The sequence below is a fragment of the Triticum urartu genome, chromosome 5 (assembly GCF_003073215.2).
Source record: "Triticum urartu cultivar G1812 chromosome 5, Tu2.1, whole genome shotgun sequence".
Taxonomy (NCBI): domain Eukaryota; kingdom Viridiplantae; phylum Streptophyta; class Magnoliopsida; order Poales; family Poaceae; genus Triticum; species Triticum urartu.
The window spans coordinates 19453749-19478092 of NC_053026.1; the positions used below are offsets into that span (position 1 = coordinate 19453749).

The 24344-nt window shown below is 45.3% G+C and overlaps 1 pseudogene; it reads right to left on the bottom strand.

Annotated features, from left to right (window-relative positions):
• Window positions 1-129: 129 nt before the first annotated feature.
• Window positions 130-24344, bottom strand: part of LOC125506653 — a 79594-nt pseudogene continuing 55379 nt past the window's right edge.

Genomic DNA, 24344 nt, shown 5'->3' on the forward strand with positions numbered 1-24344 from the left:
TTATTAAAGCATGTTCTTCTAATTCTTATGAAAATCAAGATGAAGATCTAAAAGTTATTGATGTGTCTCCTATTAAATCTTTATTTTGCAATATGAATCTTGATGAAACTGAATATGATCTTCCTTTACCTAGAAGGCGTTCTAAAAATTCAGAGTGTTTAGATATTAATGATGAAATTGATGAAAGTGGGATGGAAAGAAATAAAAATCTACATGTTGCTAAACCCACTATTTTGGATTTCAAGGAATTTAATTATGAAAATTTCTCTTTGATTGATTGTATTTCCTTGTTGCAATCCGTGCTAAATTCTCCACACGCTTATAGTCGAAATAAAGCCTTCACCGAACATATTGTTGATGCCTTGATGCAATCTTATGAAGAAAAACTTGAGTTGAAAGTTTCTATCCCTAGAAAAATATATGATGAGTGGGAACCAACTATTAAGATTAAAATTAAAGATCATGAGTTTTATGCTTTGTGTGATTTGGGTGCTAGTGTCTCTACTATTCCCAAGACTTTGTGTGATTTACTAGATTTCCGTAATTTTGATAATTGCTCTCTAAACTTGCATCTTGCGGATTCCACTATTAAGAAACCTATGGGAAGAATTAATGATGTTCTTATTGTTGCAAATAGGAATTATGTGCCTGTAGATTTCATTGTTCTTGATATAGATTGCAATCCTTCTTGCCCTATTTTTCTTGGTAGACCTTTCCTTAGAACGGTTGGTGCGATTATTGATATGAAGGAAGGGAATATTAGATTTCAATTTCCATTAAAAAAGGGAATGGAACACTTTCCAAGAAAGAAAATAAAATTACCATATGAAACTATCATGAGAGCCACTTATGGATTGCTTACCAAAGATGGCAATACCTATATCTATTCTTGCTCGTTATGCCTAGCTAGGGGCGTTAAACGATAACCCTTGTTGGGAGGCAACCCAATTTTATTTTTGTTCCTTGCTTTTTGCTCCTGTTTAGTAATAAATAAATTATTTAGCCTCTGTTTTGTTTGTGTTTTTTTGTGTTTAATTAGTGTTTGTTCCAAGTAGAACCGTTGGGAAGACTTGGGGAAAGTCTTGTTGAACTTGCTGTAAAAAACAGAAACTTTAGCGCTCAAGAGAACTACTGTCATTTTTATTTGAAGAGTGCTATGTAGTTAATTCTTTTTGAAGATGATTAATAGATAAATTCCTCACGTCCAGAAATTTAGTTTGGAATTTTTGGGGTTCCATATTTCGCGCTAGCTACAGATTAATACAGACTGTTCTGTTTTTGACAGATTCTGTTTTTCGTGTGTTGTTTGCTTATTTTGATGAATCTATGGCTAGTAAAATAGTTTATAATCCATAGAGAAGTTGGAATACAGTAGGTTTAACACCAATACAAATAAAGAATAAGTTCAATACAGTACCTTGAAGTGGTCTTTTGTTTTCTTTCGCTAACGGAGCTCACGAGTTTTCTATCTTGAGTTTTGTGTTGTGAAGTTTTCAAGTTTTAGGTGAATTCTTTTGATGGATCATGGAACAAGGAGTGGCAAGAGCCTAAGCTTGGGGATGCCCATGGCACACCCAAGATAATCCAAGGACACCAAAAAGTCAAAGCTTGGGGATGCCCCGGAAGGCATCCCCTCTTTTTTGTCCACTTCCATCGGTAATTTACTTGGAGCTATATTTTTATTCACCAACATGATATGTGTTTTGCTTGGAGAGTCTTGTATTATTTGTGTCTTTGTTTGTTAGTATGCCACAATCATCCTTGCTGTACACACCTTTTGAGAGATCCATACATGAATTAAAATTTGATAGAATACTCTATGTGCTTCACTTATATCTTTTGAGCTAGATAATTTTGCTCTATGTGCTTCACTTATATCCTTTTGAGCTAGATAATTTTTCTCTATGTGCTTCACTTATATCCTTTGAACTAGATATTTTTGCTCTATGTTCTTCACTTATATCTTTTGAGCTAGATAATTTTGCTCTATGTGCTTCACTTATATCCTTTTGAGCTAGATAATTTTGCTCTATGTGCTTCACTTATATCCTTTGAGCTAGATAGTTTTGCTCTATGTGCTTCACTTATATCTTTTGAGCTAGATAATTTTGCTCTATGTGCCTCACTTAGATCTTTTAGAGCACGGTGGTGGATTCGTTTTAAAGAAACTATTGATCTCTCATGCTTCACTTAAATTAATTTGAGAGTCTCTTAATAGCATGGTAATTTGCCTAATAATAATATGCTTGGTATTCAAGATTTGTGAAACTTTCTTTTGAGTGTGTTGAATACTAAGAAAAGATTGAAGCATGATAATTGTTTTGAGATATGGAGGTGATAATATTAAAGTCATGCTAGTTGAGTAGTTGTGGATTTAAAGAATACTTGTGTTGAAGTTTGTGATTCCCGTAGCATGCACGTATGGTGAACCGTTATGTGATGAAGTCGGAGCATGATTTATTTATTGATTGTCTTCCTTATGAGTGGTGGTCGGGGACGAGCGATGGTCTTTTCCTACCAATCTATCCCCCTAGGAGCATGCGCGTAATACTTTGCTTTGATAACTTCTAAATTTTTGCAATAAGTATATGAGTTCTTTATGACTAATGTTGAGTCCATGGATTATACGCACTCCCACCCTTCCACCCTTGCTAGCCTCTCTAATACCGCGCACCTTTTGCCGGTATCATACACCTACCATATACCTTCCTCAAAACAGCCACCATACCTACCTATTATGGAATTTCCATATTCCGAGATATATTGCCATGCAACTTTTCACCATCTAGTTCATCATGACACATCCATCATTGTCATATTTAGCATGATCATGTAGTTGACATAGTATTTGTGGCAAAGCCACCGTTCATAATTCTTTCATACTTGTCACTCTTGATTTATTGCATATCCCGGTATACCGCCGGAGGCATTCATATAGAGTCATACTTTGTTTTAGTATCGAGTTGTAATCATTGAGTTGTAAATAAATAGAAGTGTGATGATCATCATTCAATAGAGCATTGTCCCAAAAAAAAGAGAGAAAGGCCAAAGAAAAAAGAAGGCCCAAAAAATATAAATAAATAAAAAAGGGGCAATGCTACTATCCTTTTTTCCACACTTGTGCTTCAAAGTAGCACCATGATATAGCAAGTCTCATATATTGTGCTTCAAAGTAGCACCATGTTCTTCTTATAGAGAGTCTCATATATTGTCACTTTCATATACTAGTGGGAATTTTACGTTATAGAACATGGCTTGTATATTCCAATGATGGGCTTCCTCAAATTGCCCTAGGTCTTCGTGAGCAAGCAAGTTGGATGCACACCCACTAGTTTCTTTTGCTGAGCTTTCATACATTTATAGCTCTAGTGCATCCGTTGCATGGAAATCCCTACTCACTCACATTGATATCTATTGATGGGCATCTCCATAGCCCGTTGATACGCCTAGTTGATGTGAGACTATATTCTCCTTTTTGTCTTCTCCACAACCACCATTCTATTCCACCTATAGTGCTATATCCATGGCTCACGCTCATGTATTGCATGAAGATTGAAAAAGTTTTGAAAAAGTTAGAGTATGAAACAATTGCTTGGCTTATCATCGGGGTTGTGCATGATTTAAATATTTTGTGTGGGGAAGATGGAGCATAGCCAGACTATATGATTTTGTAGGGATAACTTTCTTTGGCCATGTTATTTTGAGAAGACATAATTGCTTTGTTAGTATGCTTGAAGTATTATTATTTTCTATGTCAATATAAACTTTTGTCTTGAATCTTTCTAATCTGAATATTCATACCACAATTAAGAAGATTTGCATTGAAATTATGCCAAGTAGCACTCCGCATCAAAAATTCTCTTTTTATCATTTACCTACTCGAGGACGAGCAGGAATTAAGTTTGGGGATGCCTGATACGTCTCCAACGTATCTATAATTTTTGATTGCTCCATGCTATATTATCTACTGTTTTGGACTATATTGGGCTTTATTTTCCACTTTTATATTATTTTTGGGACTAACCTATTAACCGGAGGCCCAGCCCAGAATTGCTGTTTTTTTGCCTATTTTAGTGTTTCGGATAAACGGAATATCAAACGGAGTCCAAACGGAATAAAATCTTCGGAAACATGATTTTCTCACCGAACGCGATCCAGGAGACTTGGACCCTACTGCAAGGGATCAAAGAGGAGGTCACGAGGGTGGGGGGCGCCCCCCCTAGGGCGCGCCGCCAGCCTCATGGGCCCCTCGGTGCTCCACCGACGTACTCCTTCCTCCTATATATACACACGTACACCCAAAAGATCAGAACAGGAGCCAAAAACCTAATTCCACCACCGCAACTTTCTGTATCCACGAGATCCCATCTTGGGGCCTGTTCCGGAGCTCCGCCGGAAGAGGGCCGTCATCACGGAGGGCTTCTACATCATCATAGCCCCTCCGATGAAGTGTGAGTAGTTTACCTTAGACCTTCGGGTCCATAGTTAGTAGCTAGATGGCTTCTTCTCTCTCTTTGAATCTCAATACAAAGTTCTCCCCCTCTCTTGTGGAGATCTATTCGATGTAATCTACTTTTGCGGTATGTTTGTTTGAGACCGATGAATTGTGGGTTTATGATCAAGTCTATCTATGAATAATATTTGAATCTTCTCTAATTCTTTTATGCATGATTGGTTATCTTTGCAAGTCTCTTCAAATTATCCGTTTGGTTTGGCCAACTAGATTGGTAGTTCTTGCCATGGGAGAAGTGCTTATCTTTGGGTTCGATCTTGCGGTGTCCTTACCCAGTGACAGAAGGGGCAGCAAGGCACGTATTGTATCGTTGCCATCGAGGATAACAAGATGGGGTTTATTTCATATTGCATGAATTTATCTCTCTACATCATGTCATCTTGCTTAAGGCGTTACTCTATTTTTAACTTAATACTCTAGATGCATGCTGGATAGCGGTCGATGAGTGGAGTAATAGTAGTAGATGCAGAATTGTTTCGGTCTACTTGTCACGGACGTGATGCCTATATACATGATCATGCCTAGATATTCTCATAATTATGCACAATTCTATCAATTGCTCAACAGTAATTTGTTTACCCACCGTACAATACTTATGCTCTTGAGAGAAGCCACTAGTGAAACCTATGGCCCTCGGGTCTATTCTCATCATATCAATCTCCATCACTTTTATATTGTTTTGCTATTTAATTTGCCTTTACTTTTTACTTTGCATCTTTATATCAAAAATACCAAAAATATTTTATCTATCAGATCTCACTCTCGTAAGTGACCGTGAAGGGCTTGACAACCCCTAATCGCGTTGGTTGCGAGTAGCTATCGCTTTGTGTAGGTACGAGGGACTTGAGCGTGGCCTCCTACTGGATTGATACCTTGGTTCTCAAAAACTGAGGGAAATACTTATGCTACTCTGCTGCATCATCCCTTCCTCTTCGGGGAAAACCAACGCAAGCTCAAGACGTAGCAGAAGACGATAGGTATGGCTTAAATAGCCCTAGTGCGACGTGTTTTTTGACTGGTTTCACCGGGTGGAAGTAATGACCGGGCGGCGTTTTGGTGGCATCGGGAGTGTGTACACACGCATGGGAAACGGCTACCTCTTGAGCACTGTGTTGGTTTTCCCTTGAAGAGGAAAGGGTGATGTAGTAAAGTAGTGTAAGTATTTCCCTCAGTTTTTGAGAACCAAGGTATCAATCTATTAGGAGATCACGCTCAAGTCCCATGCACCTACACAAAAAAATAAGAACCTCGCAACCAACGCGATAAAGGGGTTGTCAATCCCTTCACGATCACTTACAAGAGTGAGATCTGATAGATATGATAAGACAATATTTTTGGTATTTTTATGATAAAGAGAAATAAAAGATGCAAAGTAAAATAAATGGCAATAGAAATAACTAAGTATTGGAAGATTAATATGATAGAAGATAGACCCGGGGGCCATAGGTTTCACTAGTGGCTTCTCTCAAGAGTATAAGTATTACGGTGGGTAAACGAATTACTGTCGAGCAATTGATAGAATTGAGCATAGTTATGAGAATATCTAGGTATGATCATGTATATAGGCATCACGTCCGAGACAAGTAGACCGAAATGATTCTGCATCTACTACTATTACTCCACACATCGACCGCTATCCAGCATGCATCTAGAGTATTAAGTTCAAGAGAACAGAGTAATGCTTTAAGTAAGATGACATGATGTAGAGGGATAAACTCATGCAATATGATATAAACCCATCTTTTTATCCTCGATGGCAACAATACAATACGTATCGGTTCCCTTTCTGTCACTGGGATCGAACACCACAAGATTGAACCCAAAGCTAAGCACTTCTCCCATTGCAAGAAAGATCAATCTAGTAGGCCAAACCAAACTGATAATTCGAAGAGACTTGCAAAGATAAACCAATCATACATAAAAGAATTCATAGGAGAATCAAATATTGTTCATAGATAATCTGGACCATAAACCCACAATTCATCAGATCTCGACAAACACACCGCAAAAGAAGATTACATCGAATAGATCTCCCAGAAGATCGAGGAGAACTTTGTATTGAGATCCAAAGAGATAGAAGAAGCCATCTAGCTAATAACTATGGACCCGAAGGTCTGAAGTAAACTACTCACACATCACCGGAGAGGCCATGGAGTTGATGTAGAGGCCCTCCGTGATCGATGCCCCCTCCGGTGGAGCTCCGGAAAAGGCCCCAAGATGGGATCTCTCGGGTACAGAAGGTTGCGGCGGTGGAATTAGGTTTTCGTGGTGCTCCTGTATGTTTGGGGGGTACGTGGATATATATATAGGAGGAAGAAGTACGTCGGTGGAGGAACGGAGGGCCCACGAGGGTGGAGGGCGCGCCCAGGGGGTAGGCGCGCCCCTTGCCTCGTGCCTTCCTCCGTTGTTTCTTGACCCACATTCCAAGTCTCATGGATCATGTTCGTTGAGAAAATCACGTTCCCGAAGGTTTCATTCCATTTGGACTCTGCTTGATATTCCTTTTCTTTGAAACCCTAAAATAGGCAAAAAAACAACAATTTGGGCTGGGCCTCCGATTAGTAGGTTAGTCCCAAAAATGATATAAAAGTGTAAAATAAAGCCCATTAACATACAAAATAGATAATATAATAGCATGGAGCAATCAAAAATTATAGATATGTTGGAGACGTATCAGAAAGCGAAGGCTACATCACATCAATAGCCACGCTGCGACATTTCACGGCTGCACGCGTCTGTGCCATCGATCGAGGGTCATGGGGTCACGCTGGCCCGTTCTTCTGTGCGTGTGTCGCCCATGCATGCATGCAGCATAGGCTGCGATCGAGCATGGCAACGTAGCCTGCTGGCTAGGGCCTGGCTAGACCCGAGGAGGCGTGGTTCGGTCCAAAGGTTCAAAGGGTGGGCTTCTTTCACCAGAGCCCAACGGCTAGCCCACTCGCTGCAGCGCGCGGATCAGAGCGCGGTTCAGTTTGCAAAAAATGTTTCTAAATACAACAAATCAGAGCTTAGCGCGCGGATCGCTGACATAGCGTGATCCACACCGTTGAACGCGTAGTGATTCAGTGATCCAGAGTTGAGGCAGGGGGTTATCCAGCGTTGTCGACTGCAGCCAATCACAGAGCCTCACGCGGATCAGTGACGTAGCCCTAGCGTCTAATCTAGACCGTCCACTAACAGGGATCTAGCGGCGTGGAAGGGTGTGGGGTTTCAGATGGGGTTTGAGGGGTTTTGAGAGGGTTTTGAGGGCTAGGGTTGAGCATAACTAATTAAAAAAATCATAAAATATGAAACTTGCACTCATCATCATTTTATGTGAGTGAGTTGCTGGGAAAAATAAGAAACTTGGTCTATGGGTATTTTCATGAAAAACCCTTCACAAAACATAGCTATCATGAACGAGGTTGCATGGGATTCAAGCTAGGGTTTAAGGCTAAGCATGTCATAATTTATCCAAACGATCTCATATTGGGCATGGACCCTATATTTGCACACCAGATGTCAAGTTTTGATTTTTGGCCCATTTAGAAAAGGTCAAAAAAATTTGCTTACGAATGGGGTGTTTAGTCTAGCTTCGGAGCTCATTTGAAGCCTATTTTTTGTGACTAGTGTTTCACATCAACAATAAGTGCTCGGATTGATCGCTTAACATGCATATATATGACTAATATTTGAGAAAGCATTGTAACATCAATACCACATACTAAACAATTGCAAATTTGAATTTTGGGTCAAACTTAAATTTTGGGTCAAATTTGAAATTCAACTAGAAATTGAATAGCATTACACAAATACCATTTTACACAAATTGAGGCAAGTTTTTTATTCTACACATCACCATAAGACAAGTTTGACAAAAGAAGTTTTCACTTCTTCTTCTTACCACTCGATTTCTTCTTCTTCTTATCACTTTTTGATCCTACCACACCTAGTTCACTCAAAGTCTTGATTTTCTTAACTGGACTAACTGGGACAGCTTCAGTTGACACCACAACATCTACATCAACTCCAATAGCTTCAATTGGTAATACAACTTGCAATATAGGCTCAGTTTGCAGAACGTCTGCCGCAACAGCTTCAGTTTGTAGAACATCTGCCGCAACAACTTCAGTTTGCACCACATTCTGCACCACATCATCATCCAAATGTTGCTCATGATGCTCACAAGATCAAAGGATGCCTCATTTTGCACTACATCATCCAAATCCTAATCATTTTGCATCACAACATCATCCAACTCTTGCTCATTTTTCACCGCAGCATCATCCAACTCTGTTTCCTCACCAAAATTTCTCTTTTTTCTATAGCCATTGATTCTTGCCTTTTTGATTGCCTGCAATCTTCAACAACAAGGGTTGACCTCCACGCTTCCTTCTGGAAAACAAAACTTGTAATTTTGCATGTAATTAAAAACAACGCCCAAATTAAAAAGACACACACGTAAACATACTTTGGCCTTTCAGGAGTGTAACGACATTTTGGAGATCCTTTTCGGTGCCCAAGTTTCTGACACAGCTTGCATCTATTTTTGTTACCTTTTTGGCTTTGCTTCCTTCTTCCCCTTCCCATTTTTACTACTCCCACCTTTATCAAACCATGCCTTGAATCTACTCTCTTTAGGCCTGCCAGCCTTTCTTTTTGTTAGGGGAGGACACATGGAAAATTCAATTTCCACTTCAGGCCACTGAGACTGATCTGTAAATGTTGGAATTGGAGATACATATGCAGCCTTGAATCTTGCCACTGAGTAATATTCATGTAAATATGGATGCATGTTTATCTTGGGTTGGGAGGCATAGAAAAGAATGGCGTGGTCACATGGTTTCCCGATGTGTTGCCACTCGAGGCAAGTGCAGTCATGCAACTCACTGTTAACAACATGCCTCCTTCCAGTCTTGGTATCTCTAACTTCAGCACTCCACAATGAAGTTTTTTCCACAGACAAATGTGTAAGATTTCTGCTCCTGTTCACCACCTGTTGTACCACTGCAGGAAGCTTATCCCCTTGCAGACAATCACCAATCCTTCTTCTCAATTCCCACATGCGCATGATCATGATCCTGATTTGGTCAACCATGTCATGCACAGACAAGTTCTTTAACTGTTTTATCTTGTTGTTAAAACTCTCTGCCAAGTTATTCTTGATATGATCACACTTGATGGCAGTGTTAAATCATGACCTGTACCAATAGAGAATGATATGTGTTCAACCATGGACCAAACTCACTGCATGCTGCTTTTATCTTATCAAGGTGATATGAATGTGTTTGTTTTGTGTAAGATCTTGTTGCTGGCCACATTCTCCCAAATTCCCCCCCCCCTCTGAATTTTTTTTATCAAATTCATCCACATATGGCCGAAGCACTCCCTCTGCTCACAATGAGGAAAAACATTCTTCGCTGCATTTTCTAGCCCTTTACATGCATCTGTGTGTACTGCTAGAGGTGACACTGGCCCTATGCATCTTTTCAACTTCATCATGAACCATGTCCATGAAACCCATGTCTCTGACTGAAATAAATCAATAGAAACAGGGAACATCCAGTTGTGTCCATCTAAAGCATTGCATGCTGCCAATTGACCATTCTATTTGCCTGTCAAAAAATATGAGTCTATGCTCAAATATGGATGGCACCCTGCTTTGAAGCCATCTATGCAAGGCTTTAAAGCCATAAAGAACTTGGAGAAAAGAACTCTACAATCCCCTGTTACCTCGGCATCTATCTCCACAACACCGCCAGGTGACCTCTTTTTCACCTCTGCTTTGAAGTTATAAAGCATCCTAAAAGTATTTGCCCAATCACCATATAATTCTTTCATTGCCCTCTGTTTTTGCTTTCCACACTGTGGTATACTTCACCTTAATGGGGTACTGCTTTTCCAAGTCCACTTTATATTTTTTTGTTGTAGTGTTTGGTTTCTTGGCTAAAATTGGAGTGATCTTTTCTGCAATCCAAAGCTATGATGTCATGGTTGATACTCTCTGTGAACTTGTAATACAAGTATGTGGATTTGGGATTTGATTAACCCTAATGGTAATTCCATCAGGTTGAATTCTAGTAGATATGTACCACTTGCAAGGCCTAACGCTTCCATTGAAACCTCTGCACCTTGCATAAAATTTCTTTATGTCAGTCCACATAGTCTTGGCATCAAACTCATGTTTGACTGCATAAGTCTTGAAACACATCCTAAACTCCTTCATGCTTGGGAACAATTTGCCTACTTCAATAACATGATTTTCTTTGTCATACACACTTACAAGCTCATCATCATGTGCATCATATACATCATCTGCATCATCTTTCATCAGTTGTTCACCCACATCTTTACAAGCATCCATGTTAGCATCATTAGGCAAACTCGATTCATCCCTTTCTTCCTTATCTTGATCATCTAATGGATCTACTGGAATGCCAATTTTTGTGGCCATCTCAGTGTCAGCCATTGGTGCAATGACCAAATCAGTAGTGCCTTCTAATTGTACTGAATTCCAATCAACACAGACAACCCTTGGAGCACCATCACAGCCCTCTTCTGCATCTTGCTCAGCCTCCTCTATTACTGTCACTTCACCCGTAAACATGGGAATTATATGTCTCTGTGAAGCCCAATCATCATTTACCATCCGCGAAGCCAACTTTGAGGGCACATATCCAACCTTAGAATCTGATTTTAGATCAACGAGCTATGCATGAAAGGTAGTCTGTTTGCTTGCCCAGCCATCTTGCCGATCGATTTCATCAACCATCTCTTCACCATTCTCAATTCTCACATACTCACCCTTCCAATTATCAAACCGTAACAATGCCACCTCTTGCTCTGGACCCAAAAAAATACTTTCCCCAATTTTCTCTACAACATTCCTCACGGCCCTCTCTTCCATGCTCTGTATTTCCTGTGGATCAATCTCTTCAAATTCAACCTTACATTTCACAATTGTATCTCTCTCTATGTCTCGCACGCTACCATCAACTAACTTTGCTTCAGGTGGTAAGAATTCAACACTGAATTTTGAAGGTCCGAGCAACATTGCCCCTGTTTATCAATGGCGGGCTCTGTGAGGCAGCGAAAGCAGACGAGGCACACATTGCAGGGTTGAAGAGGTTGGACATGGTGATTACCTGGTCGACGTAGTCTCTCTTGGCTCCATCTCGTTCAGCCCAACGCCGCCCCGCCGTCGCTCCCCAATCCCACCCACCTCCACAATCTGGATCTCTTGGAAAACAGGGACAAACAGAGGCTCACTTGGTCAGATCTAACTCAAGACGGAGGGGAATGGTGCTGAATAAACTCACTACATGCGCAGCCACGGCCGTGGATGAAAGCTTCGCCGCCGCCACCACTGACGAGAACGAAGAAGAGAGCAGCAACCAGAAGCAGGGGAGAAGCACGTGCTCAGTCAGGCAGGGAAGTGATGCACTGCCTAGTGGGACCCACCACCAGACACACTGATTAGTTTGACCCCCTGTTTTTATCTTAACCGCAGTCCCATTGACGACTAAACCCGTGTTTTAACCACCTGATCGCATTGTGGCTATTATTACCATGTAAGACAGCGCATAGGAGCTATTTATGGCAACTATGTCGCATTCCTTTTAATTTACATGAAATGTGTTGCATAGGAGCTATAAGCCCGTCATCATTTACTAGTCTGCACACCGCCGCCTACTGGAAATCCCAATTCCGGAGCTACGGATCAGGACTACAACAGCGTCCCGAGCCACGGCTCTGCGAATCTTCGGTCACGGCGACATCTGCGGGCTCCGTCACCGGTGCGGCGTACGCCACAGCTGTATACCGTAATTCCTGTTTCCATGATTTAAAAAGGAGCTATTGGCTGGCTTAGTAATTCAACGCTACACATCCCGTTGCCATGTCTAGCCGCCTAGATAAAGCGCCCACTATGCTCGCGAGCAGATCAACCACGTCGGTTATAGTAGTTTAAATTACATTAAGTATAAATTGTAACTCTATGACCCTTGCTACTTGCACAGGTAGTGGAAACTAGTACAACTGGAGTGGATTTTTGCTAATTTGGTTTTTGAATTTTGCTGCAACGCATTACTTCTGTGTGTGCAACCATAAGGTAGGTGTAGAAAATGATATTCTCAAGACCATCAGAAAAAAATGATGAGATCGAAACATTGATTAATTTATGTTTTGTTAAATTTCTGAAACTCGACATGTCCAATTTTCAGTAAAGGACATGAAAAAATCATCAATTTTAAAATGTTTGTACTTATTATTATAGTTCTCCGCTGCCGTCAGACATGTCATAGCCGTCGTCTCCCCTGAGGTACCATGGTGTAAGGAAATGACCAAGGGGCACGTGGGGAATATGTCACCACCCAAACATGGACATGCATGCACTAGTGGCTTGGCACATTTGCTACGACGGAGGATCCGTAGCTCCTCGTCGTGAACCACACATTCTTCTAGTCAATGGAGGACGAGTGCCAGAGGGACCAAAATGATGGGTAGATCATTCGCGAGAACGTTGAGGGTGATGTGATGCTCGATGCAATCCATGGCGAGGTCACCCACGAGGAGGGCAGATGACGTGGAGATAGATCACCGTCAACAACCACAAAGCCAGCCCTTCCGGCGGGGATGGGGGCGGTGAAGAATCCTCCATTGACGACTACTCCGACTTGGAGTTCGACGCCTACTACAACGAGCACAAAGATTCACCCGGGGGTAGCTTTAGTGTAGTACTGTTTAATTTATGCATGTTTTATGTTAACTTAATGTGCAACCAATCATACTAGTGTTTAAATTACACAATGAACTATGTTTGTTCATAATGTTTATTTGAATATGTGTTTTGTTCATGTTTCTTAGCATTTTTGGTTCAACATTTCTTTATCATAAACTCTGATTTGTCAACATCAATGTAGCAAATAGATCATGTGTGACCGAAGTGTGGTACAACAGGGTAAGGGGGCATGCTCTCAAGTGGTTCGATACCCTAAGTTTATGTGCCTGAAGGATAAATTCTTCTACCTATAGCTTCTAGAACTTCCTATCTAAGACATGCACCTTGACGAACATGGTGATGAGATCATGTTGTGCCTGATATATTCACAGTTGAACCCAGGAAATGTCTGATTATATTTTTCTTTTATTTGGTTGAGAACATCCCCTACCTTGCACAATGTGAATTCCTGCAAAAGCTCAATGTTGGATTTGATGAGGGGACCAAAACTGTGGCTGATCTATCCATGTTAATGAAGGGTGAGGTCTTTAGAGTTGTTGTCACAAACGAAGCATACTGAACCTTTCTCGGTTGCCCTCATTGGAGAGAACCCGATGAAGCCTACACTTTTGAAGCTACGAGGAGGGTCTACATGCATCTTGGTGAACCTAGTGATGAGTTCATGGTGGACTACTATGTATCCAACTCATCATAGTTCTTGGTGCTGAAGAATTAGTAGTCATGGTTCTGTTTGCAATTGAACATGCATGTGTTTGCAATTGTTTATACTCAATGTTCAACATGCTATATGGTACTAGTGTTACGGTTTGAAGTGTTCAACTTAAGAGTGGTTGCTTAGACATGGTGTATACTACTGTTAAACTAAAAAGTGATGTCATGGGAACATTTTTGGCTAATTTTTGCTGTCGCGGTAGCATTTTGGGCCCGACTCAAAATTCTGTCACGACAGCAAAAACTAGTCATTTGGCTGAAAAACATTGTCATGGCAGCGAAATGCATCGTTATTTTCTTAAATAATCGATAATGGTACTATTGTCGTTCGTTTCTGAGGCCACACCACCAGTAGATGAGATATTACTGACGTGCAATTCTGGGCACACCGCTACCATGTACTCCCTCCGTTTTTATTTAGTCCGCATATTAGGTTTAGTCAAAGTCAAGCTTTGTAAACTCTGACAAAGTTTATAAACAAAGATATCACTAGTAGAAAACGGAGCTTTAAAACCGGTTCGTAAGGGCCTTTAGTGCCGATTCCATAACCGGCACTAATTGGTGGGCACTAAATTAAGCCCCCCCCCCCTTTAGTACCGGTTCGGCACGAACCGGCGCTAAAGTGCCACCACGTGGCGTGAGCTCGCGCCCTGGTATGGGGGACCTTTAGTACCGGTTGGTGTTACCAACCGGTACTAAAGGTTTTTTTTTAATTTTTTTTTTGAAAATTTTGGAAATTTTTCTTGATTTTTTTTCGATTTTTAATTTTTCTGAATTATTTGGTGATTTAATCTCTAATCACCTCTCTTAGCTGCTTAAGTGTGGATCACTCATTCCAAATCATCTAACTTCCCGACCGGTCACCCATCCCTCTCACTACTCCAGCCCGAGCACGCTTAACTTTCGGGTTCTATTCTCCTTCGTTTCCAAGTCTGCACTTGTTGTTTTCCTGACAATAGTAAGATGCCAATCCTATTAACTCTCAGGAGTTTAGCTTGAGAATGAAGTCACACATTTCACTGTTTGAGTTTGAAACTATTATTCTAAAATAACAGTAATTATTTAGTAACACTAATATTTCTTGAATAAGTTTAACCATTGTTTGACCACAGTTTGACCATAGTTTGACCAGATTTGATCAAAATTCAAAAAATTGAAATATTATTTAGTAACACTAATATTCTTGAATAATTATGTAGTAACATTAATACTTCTTGAATAAGTAGTTTGACCAGATTTAACAATTTTTTTTAAAAAAACTGAAATTTGACCATATCTTTTTTTCCTTTTGGAATTTGAGGATTCTAAAAAATTGCAAACAGGCCGTAGGCGGTCTCCATTGGATGCGAATTTTCATGCTGAATTTTTTGATATATTATACGTTTTTTTCCGACATCATATGCAAAAGTTATAGCCGTTTTACATTTTCCCTACACTTTTTGCAAAACATGTCCAAATTTAAGTTTTCAAATTTTCCTAACTAGTAGATGTAGTAATATAACTACCTCTCGAAGGATTTTATTTTTTGAAGTTTTTATCATTTTCTTTTGATTTTTTCAGAACTGAAATGTCGACACACCGGGGGGGGGGGGTAGAGTTTGAAAATTGCCCTATAGTGCCGGCTTGTGTCACAAACCGGTACTATAGGTCAGACCCCTTTAGTACCGGTTCGTGGCACAAACCGGTACTAAAGGTTAGCCCTTTAGTACCGGTTGACCGGTACTAAAGGTTCAACACGAACCGGCATTAATGCATAGTCGTTCGAACTGGCACTAATGGTACCATTAGTGCCGGCTCAAATTCAAACCGGCACTAATGTGCTTCACGTTTGACCCTTTTTCTACTAGTGTATTGACATATATAATAATAGATCAATAACATTAGATTTATTATTGAATACACTTTCACATCATATAGTGTTGTCATGGTAATATTTGTATTGTTTTCTATAAATTTGATCAAACTTTACAAAGTTTGACTTTAGTTAACTCTAACATGCAGAGTAAATAAAAACGAAGAGAGTATGTTACTAAGCGTGCGGAAGGCATCCCACTAGTAACATTTATCAGCAGCGTGCCACCCAGACACATTAATGCCTTTTTTGGCACGCCACTACTAAGCTTTTCAGTACTAGTAGATGGAGAACGGCTAGATAAGAATGGGGTGAATCCGGAGGTCCAGGGGTGGCGCCTAGGTCGGAGATGGGTGGCGGTTGCTCGAGGAGGAGCCGACAGAGAACATGGGGAGGAAGGCGGCGGCGACAACAGGCGGTCGCGAGCTGAAGCAAAGGCGGCGGTGACTAGGGTCTTGGGCGGGGGCATGGCCAGGGTGATGGTGATCACGTCGATCGTCCCGACGGTTGTCCTTGGTGACGGCGGAGAAGGCGGGGATGAGAGGGAGGCGCAGATCACGAAGGTCGGTCGGTCACCACCGGAGGAGTCGCCGGCACCGGCGGACGGGCATTAGGGAGGGCTGCGTAATGTGAGGAGAGAGGGTGCTCGGGAGCGATGAGAAAAATGGAGAGGGGTAGGCCTTCATGGGTCATGGAGGGAAGGATAGGTAGCTAGGCCGCAATGTGAGGTTTTCGTGGGTTCAAGTCAGCCATGCCAGCCCTCCGTTACGTACGTCGGCGCCATGTATGCACGTCCAGAATGCAGGGCAGCCTTCTTTCCGAACCGTAACAAGGAGCTATAAATTGAATCCCCATCCTCCTTCCTCCTCCATCCGTGCCACAAACTTCCCCACCGCCCTCCTCCAACTCCAAGAAACCAAGAAGATCAATGGAGTCGTCGCGCTCGCAGCTGCGCACCCTCCTGCTGCCCCTCCCTCGCCGCCCGCCTATTCTCCTCCCTCTTCCTCGTGCGCTGCCTCTGCTCCTCCCCGCACAGCTCCCTCCTCGCCCGGCCGCGACCTCCGCCGTCGCCCCCATGTCCGCTCGGACCCTCTCGATCATGAGGAATCTTCTGGACAAGAAGAGTTTGGAGCTCGCCAAGAAGTGTCTCGACTTCGTCCTGGGCGACAGGACGCCGGCCAGGAGTCAGCGCCCCCTCCTCCGCCTTCGGCGGGCGCGGGTCGTGCAGGCGTTCGACTTGCGCCGCCTCCTCCTCAACCTCCTCCGCAAGGAGAAGGCTGTCGACGTGGTGATGGCAGCGGCCATCATCGCCTGCGGAGCTTCTCTGTTCTTGATCATCTACGAGGTGAGGAGGCGAGCAGCGGCTGCGCAGAGGGCAGCCGCCGCCGACGACGACGACGAGGAGGAGGACGACGAGGAGGCCCAGGCGATCCTCGTCGCCGGGAAGCTTCCGCCATTTGTCCGGCGCCAGCTCTCTCTCCTGGCCCTTTCTTTGGTGCCAAGAGGACCCGCCAGACCGCGGGGTGCTCCATGGATGTTGATCTTGCGCGGCCACGTCGCCGGCGCCCTTCCACTTCCCCCCGTGCTCCGAGGTAAGTCACGCAACCGAATCTTGGAATCTTGGTTGGTTTCTTGGTTTCTTGCTAGGCGTTCTTGTCAGACGGCCTAATGGTGTGGAAGCTATGTCTATCGCAGGGGTGCCCCGGCACTAGCAGCGGCCAGCGGCTGGAAGATGGTCGACGATCGGGAAGACTGCACCCGCACCGCCGCCTCCAGCTTTTTGAGCTGTCTCATAATCGGAAGCTTAGCTTTTCCTTGTGTTTGGTTGCTGAAACAGACATGATCGACGGGTGATGAACTAGCAGCTTTCTGTTTTGCCAAAAGTTCTAGGGATTCTAGTTCTAGTTCTAGTATAACTGCGGTGTTGCGAACATTCTTTTGAGTATATCTTCGATCACTGTATTGTGTTCGCATTATCGGTTAACAAGCACTGTAGCATTCTTCCCTTGGAGATACGAGATACATAGTTACATACACATGCTGATTATGCGGTTGTCTTGCCTGGTTTTGAGATACAGGTCCATGCATGTTCATGTTGCCGTTACTTTCTTCCCAATAATTTTACCTCCGAATTTCGGCCGTCTTGGCCTGGGGCAAAAGTAGTCCCTTAATTTCTACTAAATAATTTCAACCGGTCAAATTTTGGTCACATTTATGTTAAATTTTAGCGAAATTTCCATCTATAATTCAAATTTGGTTTCGCAAATTCGTCCAGATTTTACTGAAACTTTTGAAATGGCCGAAATTTGGCCATCTCATCTCGGGGTGAAAAAAAACACAAACCGAAAATCAAAACTCCGGTTCGTACCTGATCTGGTAGATCGATCCATTAGCATGCATGTGTGTGCTTCCATGTTCGCTTGGTTCGCAGACACAGAATACCTGTCTGAATTGATCAACCGAGGAATAGAGCACGTACAATAGTAGACAGTAGGAGGAATGGAGCCACGTCTTCGAAAAAATATCCCCCGGTGGCTGTGCCTTGGTCGGACTGACACCCAAGGAGGAGAAGGACGACAACCACGGGTCAGACAACTCCGGAGACGAGCAAATCTAGCACGATCCCTACTGCGTCTTCGATCGGTACTTCCGCGAGAAGGACGGCAAGGGCTCCGGGAAGGGCAAGGGCAGCCGTGGATGAACTTCCCCATCATAACCAAACATACCAAATTTTGGTAGTCCAATGGCATGTAGTGATGTAGTGGTCGGACGATGTGTGTAATGAATCCTGAGGTGTGAGGAGCATGTGTAAAAAACCCGGAGATGTGAGGAGCTGTTAAACCGTGATTTGGTGTAAACTGGCTCAACGCATCTGGTGCGTGGGTGATTTGGTGGAAAACTGGCACAACGCATCTGGTGCGTGGCCTATCACTTTATATAGGGTACCAAGAGGTACAATACAGGTACAAATACAGTTGTGGTACAATATACAGTCTAACACCCTCCCTCAATCTTAACTGTGGCCTGAGGTACTCAGTAAGTTAAGATTGCGTCTACAGCCTATGAACCAACGAAGAGACAACGGTTTGGTGAAGATATCAGCAAGTTGATCCTTGGAGGAGATGAACTTGATCTGCAGGAACTTCTATGCAACACGTTCTCTCACAAAACGATAATCAACTTCGATGTGTTTCGTTCGGGCGTGAAATACCGGATTCGATGAGTGGTATGTGGCACTGATGTTGTCACACCAAAGGACAGGAGGCTGACTGTGAAAGATGTTCAATTCTCGAAGAAGGGACTAGACCAAAATGAGCTCAGCAGTGGCATCAGCAACCGCCTTGTACTCAGCTTCAGTGCTACTCTGAGAAACTGTAGCCTGTTTCCGAGCACTCCAGACAATCAGATTAGGACCAAAGAATACTGCATATCCCCTCATGGATCGCCTGTCATCTGGGCTACCAGCCCAGTCCGCATCACCGAAGGCCGAGAGCACACTAGAAGGCGTCGGCCGGAGATGAAGTCCATAAGAGGCAGTGGAGCGAACGTAACGCAGAACATGTTTGACGGCAGTCAAGTGAGGCTCTCGAGGAGCATGAAGATATTGGTAGACACGGTTAACTGCATATGAAATATCAGGCCATGCGATGGTGAGGTACTGAAGAGCCCCAACAAGGCTTCGGTACTCGGTAGCACCATCAGCAGAGAGGAGATTCCCATCAGTAGCAGAAATAGTCACAGTGGAGGACATTGGAGTAGTAGTAGCTTTGCACTCCAACATGCCAGCACGCCGCAGGAGATCCTGAGAGTACTTTTGCTGAGAAAGAGCAAGACCATCATGTGGATACGTGACCTCCAGACCAAGAAAGTAATGAAGTTTTCCCAGATCCTTGACAGCAAAATCAGAACTGAGAGCCAGAACCAAACGATCAGTGGCCGCAACAGAGGAGCTGACAAGGATGATATCATCAACATAGGCCAGAATGTACATGGTGACTTCCGGTCATTGAAGAATAAATAGTGAAGTATCAGCAGTGGAGGGCACAAACCCATGAGCACGAAGCGCAGAACCCAGCCGAGCATGCCAAGCGCAAGGAGCCTGTTTGAGACCATAGAGCGCTTTCACCAAATGATAGAGATGCTGAGGACGATCAGGGTCAACATACCCAGGGGGCTAACGCATGTAGACCTCCTCCTGAAGAACACCATGAAGAAACGCATTCTGAACATCCAATTAACGAAGAGACCAACCTCGTGTGACAGCGAGTGACAGGAGCAGTCAAATAGTGGTTGGCTTAACAACGGGACTGAAGGTATCCTCGTAGTCAAGACCATACCATTGCTTGAAGCCCTTAGCAACCAGCCGAGCCTTGTACCGCTCAATAGAACCATCTGCATGTCGTTTAACCTTGAAGACCCATTTGGAATCAATGACATTGATACCTGGACGAGGAGAGACCACCTGCCAGGTGCCATTCTGACGAAGAGCCTGAATCTCGAGGTCCATAGCAGCACGCCAGTGAGGAATACTCATCGCTGCTTGATAGTGTCGAGGTTCCGCAGTAGGATCTGACTGCGCTTGAGCCAATCAGGCAGCAATCCATGCAACAGTGCCATCATTGTGTTTCTTGGACCGGTGAATACCGCTCTGGCTATGTGTATGCAGCCGAAGAACCACAGGAGCTGGCCGAAGAACCACATGAGCTGGAGGCGGATCAGCCTCTACCTCGTCAGGAGAGGCAGGCGATGGTGAAGGAGACCGGCTCCCGGGCTGCGAGGCCGCATGCGAGGCAGGTACGGGCGAGTCCAGCCTAGACGAGGAAGCTGACACGGGCGAGGTGGGCTCAGGCGAGGCCGGCCCAGGTGAGGCAGGCGGGGGCGACGCAGGCGGTGAAGACCACGCAAGCGAGGCAGGAAGCAGAGGAGGCCCACTGCTAGCCGACCGTGCGGGCGACGGAGCGGCTGGGCCAGGAGGAGCCGAGGAGGCGGCCTCGGGGCGCTCACCCGCTGCATGTCCCATGCAGCGATTGACGATGCCGTCATCAGAAGCAGGTGCGAGCGACTCCGGCTCGTCAAGGAGCTCGAGGCGAGCGCCACGTCCGGTACCTGCACCGTGGTTATGCAATAACATAGGCGAATATGCAACATCCTCAAGTTGATCAGGCGAAATAAAGGAGCTATGAGTGGATGATGACAATGATGGGGAAGATGGCAGATTCGAAAAAGGAAACAGATTTTCGTTGAACACGACATCATGAGAAATATAGAATCTATTTGTGGGAACATGGAGACATTTGTGGCCTTTGTGAAGAGCACTATACCCAAGGAAGACGCACTTTTTGGAGCGAAACTCAAGCTTGCGACTGTTATAGGGCCGAAGGTGCGGCCAACAAGCACAGCCAAAAACCTTGAGGAAAGTATAGTCTCGGAGTTCATTAAACAGCAGTTCAAGCGGTGTCTTCATTTTTAATACTCGAGTAGGAGTTCGATTGATCAAGAAACAAACAGTGGTAAAAGCATCACTCCAAAACCGAAAGGGCACGGAGGCATGAGCAAGAAGTGTAAGACCAACTTCAACTATGTGGCGGTGCTTACGCTCAATTGCACCGTTCTGCTGATGTGTATGTGGGCATGAAACATGATGAGATATCCCAAGCTTATTAAAGAAAGAATTGAGGTTGCGGTATTCGCCCCCCCAATCTGACTGAACATGAATGATCTTATGCTTGAGGAGTCTCTCAACATGCAATTGAAATTGTAAAAACACATGAAACACATCAGCTTTGCTTTTTAGGAGATAAAGCCACGTAAAGCGACTGTAGGAATCAATGAAGCTGACATAATATTTATGACCACCGACAAAGGTTTGGGAAGGGCCCCATACATCCGAAAACACAAGCTCTAATGGAGTAGTAACAACTCGAGATGAAGACACAAACGGTAACTGATGACTCTTTCCTTGTTGACATGCATCACAAATTGCTAAAGCTTTATTACTAGATGACGTAGGGAGCTCATGTCGATGCAAGACATGGCTAACTATGGGAGACGCAGGATGCCCAAGCCGAGCATGCCAATGGGACACCAACGTGCGAACAACGCTGAAGACCTCCGGAAGGGATGGCGCCTCCAACGCATACAGGCCTTGATGGATGCGACCTCTAAGAAGAACCTCCCGTGTGGCTCGATCCTTAACGAAGAGATGAAACGGGTGAAATTCACACAAAACACATCATTATCATAAGTAAACTTACGAACATATAGTAATGGACGAGTGACAAGTGGGACGCGAAGGACATTACAAAGGCGAAGGCGACGAGAGGAACTAGACAGAAGGGAGGCTTGACCAACATGATTAATGGGCATACCTGAACCATCAGCGGTGCGGACCTTGTCACGGCTGCGGTAGGGCTCTAGCGCCTGGAGTCGAGCAGCCTCATTAGTCATGTGCTCCGTGACACCCGTGTCGAGGTACCAGGCGGGATCGATCGGATATGACGGCGTGTACCCGCCTGCGCCGGGGTAGGTACCGCCAGGATGGCCGGCAGAACTCTGTTCGGCGATGGCAGCTTGCTTCTCGTTGCCGCGCCCGTCGTTGCCGATGCCAAGGAAATCCCTCTTGAAGCGACGGTGGCAGCAAGAGGCATAGTGCCCGTGGATGCCACACAGCTGGCAGTCGACGTTGGGGCGGCCGCTGCGATCGGTGGTCATTGGAGGGCCACGGGACGGCGGTGATGGAGGGGGCTGGCGGCACCACCTCCATGGGCGGCCCAGTTAGCGAGGTGGACGACGCCACCAGCACCATGGTAGGCGGCGTGGGCCTGAGGGTCGTTCAGCTGCATCTCGCATGGCCGGGCGTCAATGCGTTGCTCGGTGGGAGGGAAGGCGCGCTATACAAGTCGGGAGCAGGGGCATCTCACGACCCGGCACTCGCCTCAACCTAGTTGTCGTAGTCCTGTCGAGGCCCCGAAGACGAAGTCAGTGAATCTGTATCAGAGCGGCTCCCCGATAGCGGACAGGGTGTCGGCGATCGTCTTGATCTTGTTGAAGTAGACGTGCGCCGAGAGGAGTCGAGCTTCTTGCACTCAAGGAGTTGTTGACGAAGGGCCGACGCGCGAGCCGAGGAGTGAGCCGAGAAGCTGCGCCATCGGCCCAGACGTCAGGGACGTGGCGGCGAACACCACCAGCCCAGCAACTCCTTCCGTCAGGGAGGACTGAAGCGCGACAGGATAGGCCTGGTCCTGTGCGACCCAGGCGCGGTACGCCGGCTTCTCGGCCGGACCCGGGCTCCGGTGCTGTGACCGCAGGGACGAGGCGGGGCGGGCACGGGTGCTCTCCGTCGACGTAGCTCAGATGACGCTGCGAAGAGCGGTAGGATCTGCGCCCGCCAATACATGTAATTATCCGCGTGAGGCGCACCGTGATGAGGTGCGTGAGCTGATAGGGACCATGCCCGGGGTCGCGACCGGGGATCCAGCAGGCGACGACATCAGCCGCGTGGAGATGATGGTGCGTCACGACCTCGGGCACGACCGAGTAGGGGCCGAGGGACGGCGAGGCCGGGGGTCGATGGGGCCGGGGGTGGCACCGCGCCAAACGGCACCAGCGGCGCGACGCGTAGGACGGCGGAGGGAAGAACCCTGGGGCGAACTGCGACGACGAGTACAGAGGGCGCGAGGTGGTGGACGTGGCCATCTGACTCGTGGTGCTGGCGGCGAGATCGCCGGAGCTGGGGCGGGATAAAGGGCGCCACCGCGGGTGAGGTGCGGAGCGGGCAGGGCAGCGGAAGAGGCCGAGGAGCGCCAGAGGAACACATGGCGATGGATCTTGGCGGCGGCGCAGGCAATCCGAGGAGGCGGCGGCGGCCAAGGACAGGGGGCGGCGGCTAGGGCGGCGGCGGCGGCCAAGGACAGGGGGCGGCGGCTAGGGTTGGCAAAACCTAGTCTGATACCATGTTAAACTGTGATTTGGTGTAAACTAGCTTAACGCATTTGGTGCGTGGCCTATCACTTTATATAGGGTATCAAGAGGTACAATATAGGTACAAATACAGTTATCATAAATATACAGTCTAACAGGAGCACCCTACAAAAAAGTGACATGGAGCCACGTCTTCAAAAAAATGTCCCACGGTACTTTGGAGTCAGCCACGGTCGCTGCAACGTGGACCTCGAGGCGGTGGCAGCAGGGCAGTCAGGGTGGCTGTGTGAACCAATTACGGATGAAACGGGCTCCGCGGTGGCCCTTCTCGTCGACGAACTCATGGCAGCGGTGGCTAGTCCCTCTAGCCGTCCAGGTTGACACCGCGAGACTTTCTTCCACGTAAATGGTAGTCAACCATGCCGTTGTATGACAGATCACGTTCTCGCTCATCTGGTTCGAAGGTGGGGATTGGGGAAGTAGTTTTTTCTTGAACATGTCATCGATCTCCATTCAAAGAAGATGATCCGCGTAGGACGGTAGAAGGCGGCGCTGGAGTGGAACATCGTCCTTGGCGCTCTAGAGGACCGTGCATGTTCCTCTTGCCGTTCCTTTCTTCCGAATGATGT